We start from the raw sequence: 16,264 nt of genomic DNA, 5'->3' as shown, positions 1-16,264 counted from the left end.
GGTGCCTCGTGGTAAGTGGCGAGTGGGCCGGTGATGCTGGACCCACAGGGAGCGCGTGATCTGCGTTTAAAGTCCGCCGAGGTATCCTCACCCTTCTCAGCCGCTCATGTCCCTGTTGCCCTCTTGTTGCTTTTCAGTGACTGATTCCCGGGGGCCCAGTAAGTGAGTTGGCGAGTCTCCACCTGCCATTTTAACATGTATTTAATACATTGTCATCGGCAGGTGCCATAGTTCCCGTAGTTTCCCCATTCCTAGTCCATTAGCATCCCATCACAATAGCCTAAGTAGTTTTCATCCATAGTTAGCAATAGTTTAGCACAGAACCGGGGATTGTCCTTGGGTACATTTCTATAGTGTATACAGGGATAATCGTCGGTTTTGTGTTACCATTTCATTAAAGTTGTCTCAAAAGGGCTTCAGCGTGTTGGCTTCGGCCCCACGTTCGCCTTCCAAAAATCCGGGACTCTGTAGTCCCGTGGTCGGTTAGAGACATACAAATAATAATAATTTATTTATTTCGAGTAACATAGACTCATATACAAAAATCCATATACACAGTCACATTTTAAACATTCACAAATTACACAATACACCTAATTCAACATTAAAACACAAAATATTAAATTACATTATTAGTTTAAATTAAATTATTAGACGTCAAAAAACACAGTTACTGGGTACTGATTGCTCTGCTGCAAACCTCCATTGCAAGCTACACGCGGCGGTCAGACCATAGCCAAACTCGTCACATGCCGCTCACAACAGTGATTTACAACAGAGCAATCGAGTCTATCAGCAAGCGTGGCCAGCATGCTGTTAGCGCTCCCCCGCACCCGCCTCACCAACGACGTGCTTCTCTTGCGCATAACAGTGTGGAAGCAATCCACACGAGCAACCGCAAACATACTCGATGCGCTACAGTAGCGTGGAAGCCCCAACAGCATCCTAAACGCGTTATTGAACTGAACACGAAGGGCACTGTACGATTTTTGCGTGTAGTCGGTCCACAGTCCGCAGGCGTACAGCGTGGTACAGTATGCTCTGAAAAGAGTTATCTTAACCTCCGCTGAGCACCGAGCAAACCTACGGATCACCATGTTCGCTCTGACCGACAGCGCCCTTCGCTCCCGTTCCATGTCTGCATCGTCTTTCAGAGAAGATGTAACCTGCTCAATCCTCAATGCTCAATCCTTCTCCATGTGAGAGGAGGCCTGTGCCCAGCAGTGGGACGATAAAAAGGCAGTAACAGTAACAATTTATTCCACTACTTATTGTTCTGTCTGCTTAAGAAAAAAGAAAATATGTACTTAAAAATCTATCATCGAAAGTATTAGAACCCTACTAATAGTAGGTACAGAAGTATATGCTTAATTCAGTTACGCTGCAAATTGCCTCAGTTTCGAGTCCCTTAGCGAGTTATCACACGTTTTACGCGAGTTACTACAAACCAGGTGTCAGTTTTGCCACCGTAGTCAAGAACGACACTTACGCAGTTCCCAGCCTGTAACATAAAACTAAGTACACTCTACTGAACAAAATTAATCACGGCTCTCGTAAATTGCGTCGAATATTACCACGTTTAGTCGATTTTATCTCGATATAAATTTAGAATAGGTGCGTCACTATTAATATTCTTAGCGGCCTGTGTGATAATTGAGGAAAACTATTTTCTTTTGATTTAGAATTAACGTTCCATTTGTGTTTTTTTTTTCTTAAATATCATCCTCCGAGCCTTTTCCCAAACTATGTTGGGGTCGGCTTCCAGTCTAACCGGATTCAGCTGAGTACCAGTGCTTTACAAGAAGCGACTGCCTATCTGACCTCCTCAACCCAGTTACCCGGGCAACCCGATACCCCTTGGTTAGACTGGTGTCAGACTTACTGGCTTCTGACTACCCGTAACGACTGCCAAGGATGGTCAATGACAGCCGGGACCTACAGTTTAACGTGCCATCCGAAACACAGTCATTGGTGTCTAAGATATACTTAGAAAGTACATACAAACTTAGAAAAGTTGCATTGGTACTTGCCTGACCTGGAATCGAACCCGCGCCCTCATACTCGAGAGGTTGGTTATTTGCCCACTAGGCCACCACGACTTTTTTTTTTTTTTTTTTTTTTTTTTTTTTTCTTAAATAATAGAGACATAATTATGATAAAACATTACATACGCCGTAGAATTCCTTTTTTGAATAACAATACAGGCGAGACATATTTTTTCAGGCCAGTAGTACGACAATTTGACGATAATAAAAACGAAAACATCAAAGTTACCAACTTAATTTAACATAAAGGCCCCCACGATTAATCAGTTACAAAATCTGAACATTTCCTTTACAAACCACGTTACGTATTCCGAGAATATTTAAAATATCTCTTTTGCTATGAATATTTATATCTCCTTGAAGGTATTTTATGTAAACGTTTAAAGAGGCGTCTAATTGGTGGTCGGAATAATATCCAGTAGTTGATCTACTTGGATGGAACCTGCTTGTTGTGTAATAGGCTCAACAAGAAGATTGTATCGTTGAAAGAATTATCACTTTGTCTGTGGTTTTGGTCGCTCTGTTTAAGTAACCTTTATTTACTTATTTACATTTTAAGATGCTTCATTCTTTAGTTTACGGAATCATAAAAGAATGTACGACTAATGGGTAAATGACAGCTTGATATTTTTCTCGATTTCTCAATAGGTTGAATTCGGGTACGATGCTTTTCAAAAACATGTTAGGTTTTTAAACACAACTGGCAAAAAGTGAGTTCTCTTGCCAACATCTATGAAGAGAATATTAATTATGGAAGATAACAAGCATGATATTAATTTATTTCAATGTTATTCACAGCAATAGACAGATCATTGTAATCAATCTTCAAAAGTATCAATGTTCCAACCGCAAAAAGTGATTACTTCGCTCCTAATAAAATCGATACCTATTCAAATCGAGTAGCGATAGTAATTACTCGATAAATTAATACAGGATACAGCTCTCACGCTATTGGGCGTTCATTCACTTGCCACGTCCGTGTGAAATTGGACACGTTAGATAAAAACTTTGCTCTAACCGGTCGAGGGTCCGGCTGTCAGATTTGCTAAAACACGGTAGCCACACAAATTGTTACATGACATAGATTAGTGAAGGCATGGAGGTTTAACTCACCTACGTCTCTACGAACTAGTCTTGAACTTTAGTAAGTTGCCGTATGACTTATTTTTGTTGTAATCATTTCTGGTGATTATCTAAGTAGGAACATCCTCTTTCTGACTGATTTGTCGTGCTTATGTACATGTGTCCAGAGTTTTTGGCTAAGAAATGAAACTAGATTTCCTTTTAATTTTTACACGACGACAGAGTTGTGATCCTTATAGGCAGCTGTTTAACAATCTATTTATTACTTCTCCGTGGTAAAAACCGCTAATGAATGACAACGGTATTTATGTCGCCTTATTTACTATCGGTACCGTTTGTATCGATTTAATACCGATATATCGATTCTAATGCTAATGTTGATTTGATATGTGCAAATGGTTTGAAATGTCCTTGCTTTTAACTTACACAGATTAATTTATTGACCATTGAATATTTGACATCTACTTATTTACAAGCATGAAAATGGTAATTTTATATTTCACAGATAATAAACTTGATATTTTTTTTCTCGTCATCTGGGAATTAAAACGTTATTAAAATCATTTAAAAGAATTCCCCATAGTGACAGACACGTCCATAATTATGTGTATTGTATAAAAGAGTTATTTAAAGAATGTAAAAGAAGGGAACCCGAGGATCGATGGATGGTTTGAAAGAAAATAAATGATTCTGTAAAAACGTTACACGGAGAAAGAGCTATGTAAAAGAAGATGTTTGAAACTTGAAGGTAGGATGATGATGGTGGCAGAGATTTACTTACTTTAACTTAACACAGATTTTCATTTGGTCAAAATAACTTTAAGTACTTGAGTAGTTGAGTACTCTCCCAAAAGCCTGCGAACAAGGCGATTTGCATGATATGCAATAGCCTAATTAAGTATCATCGTATCGTGTTACTCGAATTTCTTTGTAATTCTTTGCCAATACCGCAACACGTGTAACTACAGTGCTTGTGTTTATAATAATAAATACAAAGTTATGCACATTGAATACTCGTGCCAATGATTTTGTTCACGGAAAATATTATACTGGGCAGTTTTATCTGGGTGAATCATTATTTGCTGATACTTCAGAAATCAGGTAATAAGAGCAATTTATTTAGCTGTTTAAATGTTCTACTTGCTTTAGATACTCGTGTGAAAACTGCCTTAGCCGAGACTCAAATGGCTTTCCTAAATTATAGTTTTCAATAATTTAGGAAAGCCATTTGAGTCTCGGCTTTTTAATGTTTCACGTTTTAATGTTTCACGTTAATAAGTAACTACCTCGTGTCTTGTTTTATAATATTCAAGCAGTTTTATAAAGTCTAAGTTTAATATTTCGTCAATTTCAAGATTTTTAAATATTATAATATACATAAACATGAGAGTTCGTTTTGATGTGTATAAATGGCCAAATTGTAAATGATTGCAAGTTGTAACATTATAGTAATCGTTTCAAGTAAAACGAACACTGAAAACTAGCTCTAACTGGTGTTGGACATTAAAGTCCAAATATGAACAGACATCAAAATAATTTAATGATAGGATTCTCAGTATCCGCAATCAAGCTATTGACATTATTGATGGTTAAACTATTTAAAAATAATATTTTATGTCTATGGCGCCGGCTATAAATAATATTTATCTGACTATTTTTTGCTAATACCATATTGAACATAATTTATGTTTTTAATCATTTAGGCTTATATTTTTTGTTGGTCTATAAGTATGTTAATGTCTTATTTACGTCATAATCTTCTGATTGAGAATATTGTACCGTGAGAATATTATAAACGCAGTAAAAGTCTACCGAACGGTACTTTTTACGTAGGATATTTTATTTCGAGAGAGATAATTCTCACAGTGTGCGTGTTATTCTAATTATTAGGTGCCAACAAATGTGCAGGAAAAAAAACATTTATTCGTATGAAGTAGGTACATTTTGCAAATGATTAATTACCATACGACAGACGTATGTGGAAAAATCCGTAGCCTCGAAAGGACAAAACAAAAAACAATCGAAAACAAAAGTGAAGTGAAGTGTAATCGTCGCCGTGAGCGAGTCGACATCGACATATCGCTCGTAAAGCATAAAGCAACAATAAAATAATAAATAAAAACTCAATTGCTAACGATCCTTATCGACACAACACTATTTACGTGGTTAAGGTACGGACACATTGTGCCTGCTAAGGATATTGTAATGAGCTTGTATTCAGCATGTTTTCATATCGATTCGAATAAAGATTGCAGTCGTATCGGTTGCATATTTCGATGAATCGATAAAGTAGCAAGAATCCTTAGCTTTAATCGAAGAGTTGTTTTGGACACTTTGATGCACCGTCTTTTGTTTTACATGAAGATGTTTCTGGGGCATTGCTGAAAGAATGTTTGGTTTTTAATATTTCTCAATCATTCACTAGATATTTCAAAATGGATAACGCCTAAGCATACTTCGTCTCAGTCAAACTTTTACCGTCAAAATGGACCAAACATCATCAAAGACATTAAGTATATCGAAACAATACATCTGATAATTGTCAGTTACGATGCTTTCAGAAATCTCAATTTGAAAATGAGCAGTTTAATGCACAAGAAAAAAAGAGCACAATATTTTCCCCTACAACATTAATCTAAATAGTTCTCACCTCTATTTACAAATCTGTAACACGAACAATCAACATTTTTCTCTAATAATAAAATTGCAGCAAAGCACATCTGTGTGCCTTGCATTATTTGTTGCAATGCTAATGGCTGGCCCTTTATTGGACAAATTGCCCTGGGCAGGGCACCAGGACTAACATTTAAATCAGACTTAATGGAACCCATTTCCATAAGTAATGTGAATATGGTCTATGTTAGGAGCTAAGAATGGTGCGATGTGGTATATAAACTTTTCTGGATATGTATAAAAGTTTTGTGCGAAGTTGAAGACGTGTGTTGAAGAGTTTGATGCTGGCTGCTGGATTGTATGAAGAAGAAAAGGAATGGGTCATTTATCTATAGGTCTATCTACATATATTAAAAAAAAAATACATTGACGAGGATGAATTTTCTCTGATGATTTTCTTTTGATGAAGCACTGGTACTCAGCGTCCGGTTAGACTAGAAGCCGACCCCAACATAGTTTGGGAAAAAGGTTCGGAGGAGGAGGAGGAGCAGGATGAAATTTTCTTGAGCACCACCTTTTACTGTCTTACTGGCTCTCTGCTTCTAATGAAAAAAGGAAATTGGCGGCGAATTTAAGGCCCACTCTTTTTACGAGATTTTCAGTAAAATCATATTTTAAAGGGCCTTAAAAGTTTAAATAAAATACAAAGTAGCTTTACATCTTTCAGACGTATCCATAAACCACAAACTCTCTTCATAAATCCTTGTATCAAAATTACAGATTCATAGCTTTGTAAGCATATTCCGCGTACAATTGAGTTATCACAGTAATGCGATTTAAATTAGCCTCTGAGCTGTTTGACACCTGTGCCGACCTGTGGGAACGATTGGGCGACAAGAACCATCATCTACATGTAGCGGCACCGTAAGTTTTTATGGAGCCAGGACATGATTTGCTTGCTGGTATTAAATAATGCAGGCGTTTTATGAATATGGTATGTGGAGTAAATTTTCGTCATCACAAGCTTTTAAGATCTTCAAAATGTGGAAACTTCTTAAAGTATTTAAAACTTTAAATAAAAAGGAATTACCGGCAACCGCGTTTTTTAATTCAACCTTGGAATGTTAGATACTTAATAACGCATTGATAAGTAAATTAACTAAAATAACCTGAGTTTGTGGGTATTGATTTTTTATTATTTTATTATCTACAGTCAAAATATGCAATGCATGATCGAATCCAACTTAGTATCAGCTCAATATGAAAAACAATCCTAATGTATCCAAACTCATGGTCTCCCTACAGACGTGTGACTTATTGTGGTCAATCCAACACGGCGCGTATCCGTGCATAATTTGTCCGAAGCTTATTGCGTTTTTGCATATACTTACCTGCCACCTACTTATATACAAAATACGTAATGTATTGCGAATTAGTCATTTTTTGTGATGTTAATGTGATCATTACGTATCGGATTTTGTCATGGATACCTTTGTATTTTGATTTGTGCTTGCAAATTGGGTGTCGTGGTTGTTGTATTAAAGGTTGGCCGCAAAAATGTCGTATTGGTATGTGCATTTATAGTTGAAACAAAGCACGTATTATTTCAGAGTCCTTATCAAATTAGACACCATTTAGTGTACATTATTTTATCGCCCTTACTATTTAACAATATTTCAGAAATACTTTTGACCGATTTCAAGCTGAAATGGAGAACCCATTTTTTGCTAAATTAAATCTCAACTTCTATTGTAAATCTTTGAAAAGCGAACACAAACTTAGCAACTCAACTTACCCAACGGATTTAAAGTGAGAGTAAAATAATCGCATACATAAAATCTCAACGAAGTCTTCATATGTAGGCTCCACAATTTTATTTTATGACCTACTCTATTACCCTGTTGTCACACTTATGTCTTTGACCTTACTCAAGAGATCCCCATACTAGGACTTAATACATTTAATACATATTATAGTCGGTTTAACGATCTCTCAACAGCGTGTTTTACGACGATTCATTTGTTTCAATGCGCCAACCATCCATCGTTTGACAATTGTCGTGATTGCAGGATGGTCATGACTAATAGTATAGGGCTGATACCAATAAACCGAAGACACGTCATCTTCGGTTAATATCATCCTCCGAGCCTTTTCCCAATCATGTTGGGGTCGGCTTCCAGTCTAACCGGATTCAGCTGAGTACCAGTGCTTTACAAGAAGCGACTGCCTATCTGACCTCCTCAACCCAGTTACCCGGGCAACCCGATACCCCTTGGTTAAACTGGTGTCAGACTTACTGGCTTCTGACTACCCGTAACGACTGCCAAGGATGTTCAATGACAGCGGTCAAGGGTGTTCAATGATGGCGGTTAATAATCGTATTCAAATTGAGTATGGATTTGCTAGACAGTCGGTGAGATTTGAGTAAACTCAATTTCTATGCTTGCATTGTGAAATCATCAAAAAATATATACTTGGTGCGAGAAACAAATAAATCATTTAAAACATAATTAAAAATCATACACTATGTACATATTTAAGACTAGCTTCCGCCAGCGGCTTCGCCCGCGTGGTGTGTGGATAAAAATTAGCCTATGTGTTAATCCAGGGTATTACCTATCTACATACCAAATTTCAATCAAATCGGTCCAGCCGTTTTTGCGTGATTGAATAACAAACATACATCCATACATTCTCACAAACTTTCACATTTATAATATAAGTAGGATTAGAACAAGCACAATGATCGGGGTTAGGTATATGAATACGGGCAGAAAAGAAAAAAAAAGATGACGAAGTCCATTTTATATAATTTACTTTTTCCAATTCTTGGTGTTCTAATTTCAAATATTGACATTACCAGCCCTACAAAAGAGGTTATAATTCAATGATTTGCGAGCGCAATTGAAGCATAACTGTAATTGCAATTAAATTGTTGACGGTGCACACAAATATAGCGAGTAACCGCTACTTGATGCTAATATAACTAATATTAATGGTTGCTAATCAGGAAATCAATCAATCAAACCGCTCATTGCAATATGCGTGGGAGCATAGATCTGGCCAGCAATGAGAACTTTAACATTTGAATATTAGCATGTTTTGAACAGTTTTTATATCTTTAAGTATATGAAATTCAATCTATTCACAAATTAAATTAAAGTTTTATCTATGTTATCAAATGTCTAAAAGACACCAAGATAACACTTACAATACCTAAAATATTAGAAAAAAAAAAATTAAAAATACATTTTTTACTTAATTTGTAATTTTATAAACATTAGATAAGAAAGAGCTTCCTGTATCAATTTAAACAATTTATGTATCTAATCTCCATAGGTAAGACAAATTGGTTTTAAAGTCGGGAGGAAGTTCGATATATTCCGGCATTTATACAACTTTTACTTTGCCGAAACGAAACCAATTGTTAAAAGAATTTAGGCTTTAAGTTTATGGTGTTAAGGTTGATGTATAATGTAAGGGTGTGTATAGTAAAGTTTGTAATAAAATTCATTAAAAACCAATATTACATCGTAAAATCAGAGAGTTCACTATATACGGACTCACGGGGTTTATAACGCCAACTGAATAGATTCTGATTAAAAATCCAGTTCCAAGGGATATGAGATTACCGAAACAGCTGTATCTTTTTAATAGTTAAAGGAAATTGTTTATATTGTGACATATAAATTATGGAAAACGAACGTTAAAATCTAAATCATGTAAACAGAACTACAGGTGGAAATACCTATCTTCGTAAATACTGAATCAGTTGGAAATATTGAATGATTTGCAGGCTGTAAAACTTTTAAAATGGTTGATTACGACAAGCCAAATTGAAAATTTTGACAAAAAATCCTTCAGAAGACGCCCGCCTACAGAGCAATTTAGGAAAGAGTTAGGGCGGCGGCTAAATAGGTACTGTTAGTCGAAAGTTACCTAACAATGATAATATATAAAACTTTAGTGAATATGCATTGTTTAACGACACATCTATGCTAACCCACAATAAAAACCTACGAAACCCTTAACGCTTAATCAAAAAAACTCAACATAAAGGCTACCACTTTTAATTATTAGCTACTCATAGCTATTCGTTGCCGATGATTTATCCACATGCCGATAGTTGGGTGGTCTGAACAGAGCCTTTGTAATGAGTAATTAATAATAAACAAACACCTGTTTCTACTTTGTTGATGATGCTAAGCTTGCGTCGATTGTTTTGAGTTAATATGAGGCAACTGTTAATGAATCGAGATCGGTTTTTAATTTGGAGTTTCACTAATTTTGTTCGTGTCCGTTTGCTTTTTTTAGAGATAATTCTGCGGTATCAGATTAAAATGTATTATGATCTTATGGTATAATCGAATAAAACACAGTTATCTGCTGCGGCTGCCAATCTATTCGCGATGAACTATTAAAGGGATTTTCATGCGATTTTCACAATTATAGTTCGGCCATTCAGAGAATGCGTTCCTGACACGTCGCGATTGAACTGACGACGTAATAACATTCATTGATTATTGATATAATAATGTTGTTTTAATGCTCCTCAATTGTTAAAACGGTAAACAACCAGCAAAAATATTTTTATCGTAACTGCAACGCCATTGCAAAGTTACGTCGTCAGTTCAATCGCGACGTGTCAGGAACGCATTCTCTGAATGGCCGAACTATAGGTAGAAATATTCCAGAGAAACCGATGCAAAACCGGTGTTCGTCATCGAAGGTATTTGTCATTAAGTAACATAATTAACATATACATACAAAACAATTCTACAACTTTTACTAATTGTAAAACAATGCGGTTTCACGCATTCTTCTCAGTGAATACTAGGTCTCTACATATAAAACATTTTAATAAACGAACAAATCAATCTATGTTCTTGCATTATAATAAGTGTACTTAAGCAGTACATTGATTGATAGCTTAGTAGGATTAAGCAAACATTCACTAATGTCAGTAATTGGTTTACAAAACAAAAACAGCAACATCAATTCTAATGCTTAATTATTTATTAAGAACAATATAGTTAATGGTCTCTATTTACTTAACATAAGAGGCGCAATGAACTTATCCATTAAAATACATATTATGTTTTAAAATATTACTTGAAATAAGGTAGGTACCTACATCCACCAGTAAAAATTCATTATAAACTAGTATTATTGTGGTGAGTCCCTGATGTATGAAGACCGACTTCTGACTTAACTACGTACCAACAACAATTCCAGAAAATAGCGTTTCAAAGCATATACGTGAAAAGTAAACTCCAAATTGACATGATACCTTACTTTGTACAGCACTAGTTTCGAATGAAACCGGCCCTTCACACAATGACGTCATCATTTACCTAAACAAATCCAAACAAATCACAAGCCACACAGTAAATGCATTTCATTACACACGTAGGTGTTCCAAGACGTACGTATATGTTTTCAGATAACTTGACAACCTATATCCGTTCCGCTGTGGGAAAAGCAGACAGGTGTTGTCACATATCGCCTTCAAACTAACATGAATCACTTAATTACATTACAACTACAATGTAAACTACACCCTAAGGTACGGGAACCAAGGTTGAGTTTCCCTTGAGAGGTGACGCGAGATAAGATCTGTTGGCTCGTGTAGAAGTCAAGTCAAATGAAAGACTAAGTGCAATGAGGTATCAATACAGTCATAAAACAGTATTGAAATGAAGATTATATGGCGATGTCTTTTTTTATACGGTGGAGTTCGAATTACGGTAGGTATTGAATTTATGTGGGTACGCATTGCATCTTACTAATTATGACAGCCTCTTTGGTCTAGTGAGTTCTGAGGGCAATTTCTAGATCATGTAGTGCAAGATGATTTTGAGAGTATTCGTCAATAATTGGATATTGGTAATGTTCAGAGTTTAACTTTCCTTCATGAGTTTTACGTTACATACCTTATATCACGCCAACTCGTATCTAATAAGTATGCAATATTATTCAAATTAAAGATTTGGCGAATTTCTACCAGGTGAACTGCCAAGTGTAAAAGTTTTTCAAACGTTTAAAACAATACACATTAAAGCCGCTAACTTACTCCGGACCCTTTCTTATATCCTTTCTCCGAAGTTTTGGCGTGTGAACGAAACCATACAAAATTCACAATATCATATCCTCACCACTTCCTTAACGGCCTTGAAATCTGTCCAAACGGTTAAAAAAGTGCACAATCTGTATCAAATTACCTAAAGCCTAATAACTGCTGAAAAAAACCTCTTCAAAGATTTAGTTTAAGGGAAAAAGTGATTGATATTATTACTATTAAAAATGCTCAATTGATTTTTTTTTATTTCTGGGCGTATACGCGCTGATTGAGGAACACACATTACTTCTTTATCGATTGATTTCTTTGGTATAGATCAATAGATATCAACGGTTCAGAATTAAGACGAAAATGAGATGTAATTTTCTGAGGTAAGTTTTCTCCATGCCGTGTCTGGTAGCAGTCAGAATCTTGTATCTATTAGTGACAATATCTAAGGATAACCTCTCATTATGTAGTATTATGATGATTGCTTTACATTATGTAATAATATTAGTAGTAAATTATTCAGGAACGTGGTGAAAATATAGCCTAAACCCTGATGACAACCTTTAAATTACATAAATAGTTCACCTAAGAACTAAAAAATATAATACGAATAAAATTACACATAAAATACATAGTCAAATGGGTACTTCTAACAGATAAATATCACAGCTTCTCGAAGCAGTTATCTCATCGTTGTAACGTCATAAAAATAAAACCCACTTGAAATGCTTCGATTATATCGCACTTCCTACTGCATCTCATTAAACCGCACTTCATAGAAATAACGACCAAATTCACCGACAAGATAAACGACAGTTTTCTTAAAACAACGCTTTTGCTATGAATTCAATCACATATGTGTTGTGTTTATAGTCAATTATCTAGTTATAAGTTAAATTGCAGCACCCTAACAGGGCAGTGTATAACTAGGATAAGGATGCATATCTGTAACAGTATACATTTTGCAATAAATAAATAAATTATCACCTTCAATTTTCAAAACACAGTTTAAACAATTCATCTTCTACCTAGCTTTTTCCCAATTATGATGGGGTCGGCTTCCAGGCTAACCGAATGCAGCTGAGTACCAGTGTTTTACAAGGAGCGACTGCAGGCAACCCAATACCCCTGATAAGACACAGTTTAAACTGTAGTTTTACGTAAAACAGACGTTTATATAATCAGTGAGTTTGGGCCTAAATCTTAATAAGTTTGTTACATTTCATCTATGCATATTGATAGACGCTAAGGAGTTTGAATTGAATTACCGTTTTTTTTTTTTAAGTTTATCTAGTTGATTAAAATATTGATTGACTTTTAAATGATTAAGCTAATATTTATTTTAGAATCTGATGTGTTTATTATTTAAATTTCAGTATACCTAGTGGTGATTTAATAATGATTTGCTAATTATGAGAAACTGTCTATTGACGTTTACCGTTTTGCTCGTTTGACCTATAAAATATGTTTTAAAACTAGTTTTTTAGTTTTAGATATAGCTATACCATTAAATAGCCAATCTCACAAAAAAGTCACAAATTGTCTAATACATAACATCGTGTTCGAAATAAGTTTAGATACATAGTGTGTCTTCATAATGACTAATATTTACAGAAGTTGTTACTTTAATAAATGTACAAAAGTACAAAAGTAATTCTCTATTTAAAAAAATACTTACCAGAATTACTGTCAAAATATTCCAGTACATAAGACTTACATAAAGTCATGTTCCAAATATAGGTGTCGTATGTCTGTAAATTATTAACATTTACATAATTTAATTAAATTGACACTAATAATCATTTTCTATACAAAAATAATCAAATATAACAAAAAAATCCACTTTCAAAATACCCCAATACATAAGACTTTATGTTTTAAATAAAGTAATTAGGTGTGATGTGTAGCCACGTATGCGCCCGCGCCGACCGTGAGAGCCGCTCCCTCGGGACATCTTACACGAAGGGATATTGTTTCTTCAGCACATGCCAGTTTGTTTTAGTTTTAGCAATATATCATTAAATAGCCATTCACACAAAAGTCACAGATTGACTGTAAATAATATCGTGTTCTAAATAGTCGTGTTCTATTATAGTAAACGATCATCATCCTCCGAGCCTTTTCCCAATCATGTTGGGGTCGGCTTCCAGTCTAACCGGATTCAGCTGAGTACCAGTGCTTTACAAGGAGCGACTACCTATCTGACCTCCCCTACCCAGTTACCCGGGCAACCCGATACCCCTTGGTTAGACTGGTGTCAGACTTTCTGGCTTCTGACTACCTGTAACGACTGCCAAGGATGTTAGTTAGATAGTAAACCCTAATGACTAGCATTTCCATAAGTTAATAAAAAAAAAACTTCTTATTTTCTATTCTGGAAAAAAGCTATTATTGTATAAAAAAACACTTATAATTTCCAAGTATATAAGTCGTATGTGGTAAATAAAGTAATTAGGTGTGATGTGTAGCCACGTGTGCGCCCGCGCCGACCGTGAGAGCCGCTCCCTCGGGACATCTTACACGAGTAGGTATATTGTTTCTTCAGCACATGCCAGTTTGGTGTAGGGCTTAATGTGGATATGACTTAAGATTTCGATTTTTTATTTTTTGTTATGGCAAAAAGTAAGTTTTATGGTAGCCCTCTACATTGCCCTAATTATGTTTATGATTATTGTATATGTAAAATTATTTCTGAGTTCGTGTTAATGTTTGGTAAATATGTATGTATAGGTATATCATTTAATAAATACCTATTTAATATAGATTTTTCTCGAAACTGATTATGATAGATAAATTACTGTAAAAATGGTAAAAAAATGTTTATCTTAAGTATCCAACTACACTTAATTTTACTTTAATTTTAACCACCTACACAGTTCTTTAATGCTAATAATATAATTTATTCCCTACAAGAACGGTTTAAATTATTGAATACCGTTATCATCAAAGCCTAATTGATTTTCGACCTCTTTGTGTGTAAAACTAGTAAATACTTACAAAGAACAATGTCAGGTTTCGGCCCACCCAATCAACTTTTAAAACTAAATTCTCACGGACACAAAGTTCTTTACTACAAAAATTTAAATATAAAATACTAACTTCTTATAAAATATTTAATTGTTATCTAGAACTTTTTCCAAAAAAAAATCATATTATTTTGTTTATCAAGTTCAGGTTTTTCGTTTTAATAATTTGGAATAATTTGGTTTTGAGAAGTTCAATGCAAAAGTGGAAAACATAGAAAAGCTTCTGACATTAAACTACTCAAAAAACTGTAAGAATTTTCACTGTACATGAAATATTTTTATTGAGCTTAAGTTACTATGGACGTCTGACATTGTTCTTTAAATATGCATGACAAGCTTAACATATGATCTTAAGATGATATGATTATTTTTCTAAAAACAACTATGACTCAATAATATCGATAGTGAATTGTAAATATAAAAAAAATAATAGTATCTAAAATAAAGAAATGGCACATCCACCCTAATCTTTCATAACTCCCGTCTGATTGAATAAGTCCCGCATAAAAGGATGATTCGCCATCTGCCGCGTCTCCGCACTCAATCATAAACATAACACGACACCAAATACATACACACACATACTTACACAATCTTATATAGATATTACTACTTATATGTAAGAATTATCATAAAATTTGTCCTTAATTACTGTCCTAAATTAATATAAACATAATAAATCAAAGGCCTATTTTTTTTTGCTTGTAACAATTGTGACATTTTATTCTGACATGTTAGATTCGTAGAAATCTCTTTGTCTTTAATGTGATCTAGTTAAGTCATTTAAATGATCTGTGTAGAGTCGTAAAGATATTTTTAAGTACGAAGACCTAATTAAAGATAGGGCAATGTTTATAATGTAAACAAATGACGTAAGAAGTATTTTTATTGAGAACGATACTGTTAAGTTTTTCAGCTTAAAGCTAGCTAACGATAATCATGATATTTACTAAAGTTTAACATAAGAGGAACCAAAGTAAGCCTTTAAAATAAATGAGAAGCTGAAGATACATCTGTATCCCATTACAAAATGCCATTATTACAAAAATGTGCGTAAAAACAAAATCATGCAATCGATTTCCAAAAATAGAAAGAAACCCATAAGGCACACTCAAGCAAAAAACTTTACCGTAATCGAATCTTTTTATGGCAAAACAATAAAAAAAGGCCGGCACTCAATAACCCAGAAAATAAGAAAACGTCAGTACAACATCTTTGCGTAAGTTTCTACAAAAATGTAAAACTACATTTAGCAATGTTATTACGACTTCATTTTCCGCCAAAGCTACGAAACGCTACGAAGAATTCCGCTACACGAGCGCGTAGACCATTAACATTCCCATTAGTACGAAATTAAAACCATGTTATACATTCTCGACTATAAAAAAATAATTCAATGTACGGTATCAACCGAAAAATGAGTGTCCGTA

The sequence above is a fragment of the Helicoverpa zea genome, chromosome 18 (assembly GCF_022581195.2).
Source record: "Helicoverpa zea isolate HzStark_Cry1AcR chromosome 18, ilHelZeax1.1, whole genome shotgun sequence".
Classification (NCBI taxonomy): Eukaryota; Metazoa; Arthropoda; class Insecta; order Lepidoptera; family Noctuidae; genus Helicoverpa; species Helicoverpa zea.
Note: the sequence above shows the minus strand (reverse complement) of the source record.